We start from the raw sequence: 3991 nt of genomic DNA, 5'->3' as shown, positions 1-3991 counted from the left end.
TCAACAAGAAAACTTTATTTTCCAAAGTAAAAAGAGCCACAGTACTTAAGAAGACATTATTTTCTTTTCCAATTTTATAATGAAATACAGTTTTGTCCACTGGCTCTCTGGTGGTCAGCCAGCTCTTTCCTCTTTTTCTCTGACATATTTATAAAATGTTAGGGCAGAGATACAGAGTCAAGTGGTAGTCTGACAAGATTTCTATTTCACAGGGCTGTGTTGCCCTGATGTGTGTTAACAACCACATATAAATCATTCCTCTGTTATTCTGGGCCCCTCGGAGAGAAGAACAGATTCTGGTCAGTGTCACAGGAGAAAGTGGCAGTGGAGACTCCCTGGTGAGCCCCCAAATGCCTACTTTGGGCTGAAGTGCCACTTCCATCTCTCCTTTTCCTTCTCTTGACTTCTCTATGTTGCCAACAGGTACTTTATGCAGGGTTCTGTAAAAATGTTAAGTTTTATACTGTGCTTACTCTGTGCCAAATGCTTTACATATTTTTTTAAAAATGCACTCCTTACACCACCATTAAACAAAGAAGAATGCTGTTGTCATCCTTGTTTTATAGATTGTACATTTAAGCTTAGAGAATGTAAGAAATTCATTGTGTGTCAAACAAGAGATAAGTAGCAGTGATAGGACTTGAATCTTGGGTCATTCCAGTTGGCTTTCCTTTGCCCAGGAAACAAGGAGCACTCCACTAGGGGAAGGAAGGCGGCTTGGGAGATTCACAAATGTTCACTCGCACCCATCCTCCAATTCACATATTTTGAAAAACTTAAGGATAGATACATGCAGTGTGAGGTAGAGAAACAATCAGAGAGAGTGACTCCTCTAATGTGAGTCATGTAGATGTGTAATTGGAAGTTGCATGTAAATCAGTGAAGTTAGAATATGCCCTCACACTGCACAAAAATATCTCACAATGGTTTAAAGACTTAAACATAAGACATGATGCCATAAAACTCCTAGAAGAGAACATGGGCAAAGTGTTCTCTGACATAAATTGGACCTTTTTTTTTTTCCTTAGGTCAGTCTCCCAAGGTGATAGAAATAAAACCAAATATGAACAAAGGGGACCTGATCAAACTTACAAGCTTCTGCACAGTGAAGAAAACTGTAAAAAAAAAAAAAAAAGAGAGAGACAACCTAAAAAATGGGAGAAAATATTTGCAACTGATGCAATAGACCAGGGCTTAATTTCAAGTATACAGACCATACAATTCAACAATAACAACAAAAAAAAAAAAATCAAAAAATGGGCAGAAAACCTTAATAGACATTTCTTCCAAAGAAGACATGCAGATGGCCACTAGACACATAAAAATATACTCAGCGTCACTAATTCTTAGATAAATGCAAATCAAAGCTGCAGCCAGGTACCATCTCCTATCAGGCAGAATGGCTATCAAAAACAGAACAAATAGCAAATGTTGGGGAGAGTGTGGAGAAAAGGGAACCCTCCTACACTGTTGGTGGGAATGTAAGTTGGGGTAGCCACTATGGAAAACAGTATGGGGGATCCTCAGAAAATTCATAGGACCACCATATGATCCAGCAGTCCCCCTCGTCGGGGATATGCCCCGGACAAAACTGTAATTCAGGAACATACATGCACCCCCATGTTCATAGCAGCACTATTCCCAACAGCCAAGATATGGAAACAGCCTAAATGTCCCTTGATAGTTGAATGATTAAAGAAAATGTGGTACGTATATATGAATATTACTCAGCCATAACAAGAAAGAAAGAATGCCATTTGCAGCAACATGGATGGAACTAGGGATAATTATACTAAGCAGAGTAAGTCACAAAGAGAAGAATAAATACTATATCACTTATATGTGGAATGTAAAATATGGCACGAATGAACCTATTTACAAAACAGAAACAGACTCATGAATACAGAGAATAAACTTGTGGTTGCCAAGGGCGATGGAGGGAGGGAGACGGACGGACTGGGTGTTTGGGGTTAGCAGATGCAAACTGTTACATTTGGAATAAACAACAAGGTCCTACCTTAGCACAGGGAACCATATCCAATCTCCTGGGATAAACCATAATGGAAAAGATATTTAAAAATGTATGTATATGTATAACTGAGTCACTTTACAGCAGAAATTAGCACAACATTGTAATTAAACTCTACTTAAAAAATAAAAAAGACGTTGTATAACTGGGAACACTGTCACAGTCTTCTGTTGACTCTCGATTCAAGACGGTACACCCCATGGGTGTCCAGTCTACAGCTCTTACCTCCTTTTTTCCCATTAGGATGGATGAGAACTATAACCTCTTGCCTCATGGAGTCAATTTGCAAGATGCCATCTTTCCAGACACTCAAGAGAACAGAAGGATGTTTTCTAGCCTTTCTCAGTTTTCAAACTGTTCACAAGGGCAGCAGGTGGCAACTTTCTCCAGTGACTGGGAGGTCCAAGAAGACACTAGGGTAAGAATTGGCTATACCCTGTGCTACATCAAAATAATAAGATAGCTATGACTCATATGAATGTTGTGAGCAAGGGAATCAAGAGTCCTCTTCCAAAGTCCAGATCAAGAGGTATTTTTCACCCTCTCCACAGCCCTCCCAGAAGTTGACAAGCACTGCTCATAAACTCTGGAGTCCTCAGGCTGTAGTGTGTGGCATGAGGTTCCTCACAGAGTGAGGGGACAAGATGGGCTGATGGTTGGCATGCTGTGCCTCAGTTTCCTCTTCTGTAAATTGAAAGCCATTGTACCATCTGTATCTTAGGGCAGATGTGACATGATTTAACTAGGCAGGGAATGTCCATAGGTAAAGCCTTTAGTGAGGTGTTTGAGAGTAAGCACTCAATACACTGAGTGTTATGACTACTTCTGTTGTTGATTTCAAATACTTATGTATGTTTTTACTTGGCCCTGCTGGGTCTTAGTTGTGGCATGTGGGATCTTCAGTCTTCCTTGCAGCATGCAGGATCTTCAGTTGCAACATGCAAACCCTTAGTGGCAGGACCTAGTTCCCATGGAACAGAAGGATCCGGATCACTCTGGGCATGAAGATAGAAAACGCATCTTTCAGTCTGAGGCAGATGCCTGAGTTGTGGGGATATTTTGAGGACTATCACTTTCTCTGTGCAGTGGCATTGTCGCAACTGAGCCAGGGGAGCAGAGAGGCCGTGGCCCATCGCTCCCAGTCTCCCACCAAGATGTTTATAGGACCATGTGACAGACCACAGGAGACAGTTCTGATGTGGGTTAATGAACCAATGTGCATGTATTAGGTGGTTTCCTTCTTTCCCCCATCTGTGGTGCCCTTGGTGGGGGGGGGGGAGCTATCTTTCTCTTGTCTGCTGGGTGGGCCTAGGGGAGTGCCTTTGTTCTTTCTAACCTCCTGCCCAGGGCTCCATGGTACCTGGAGGTTCTTTGCACAGAAACTGTTCTCATCATGGGCAAGTACATCTGACTGTGGAGAAGTGTTGATTCTTCCTTTCCATACATTATCCAGGGTTCCTTCCTTAGGCCTACCCTACTGACAGTTCTCAACTCCCTGACCCCTCTTCAAGATTTGCCAAAATTTTCTGAGTGATTGTCATATATTTCACTCCCCACATGGATCTAAGCACTTTTGTTTCCCCCTGCCCCACTCTTTTTTTTTTTTTTCCCCTACCCAACTCTTAATCTGTGCCAGCACCCACTCCACATTGAACTGGACCCACCAAGTATAAGCCTGAGTATCCCCAGCCTGGGTCAGGCCATAGCATGTTCAAATTAAATCTTTTTAGTCTTGGTCCTGTGGTTCTCCATTTTGTTGGATTTTTGCTTCATGTCCTAAATCCTTGGTAATAGTACACTGATGTCAAGACATCAGATATTGATCCAAAAATTCCTCACAGCTGAACCCCAAACTCTTTAGATATATAACTGATTAGCCCTGTGGTCACACAATGAAGCTATTAACATTTTACTGCAATTAGATTTTCCATCATTCAAAACAAATAGAACAATGGGACTGTG

At 41.7% G+C, this 3991-nt stretch overlaps 1 pseudogene; it reads left to right on the top strand.

Annotated features, from left to right (window-relative positions):
* Window positions 1-2664, top strand: part of LOC104981853 — a 6413-nt pseudogene extending 3749 nt beyond the window's left edge.
* Window positions 2665-3991: the final 1327 nt, after the last annotated feature.

This window comes from Bison bison, unplaced genomic scaffold (assembly GCF_000754665.1).
Source record: "Bison bison bison isolate TAMUID 2011002044 unplaced genomic scaffold, Bison_UMD1.0 scf7180017864524, whole genome shotgun sequence".
Taxonomy (NCBI): Eukaryota; Metazoa; Chordata; class Mammalia; order Artiodactyla; family Bovidae; genus Bison; species Bison bison.
The sequence above is the reverse complement of the archived record's forward strand: the minus strand, read 5'-3'. Positions and strand labels throughout refer to the sequence as shown.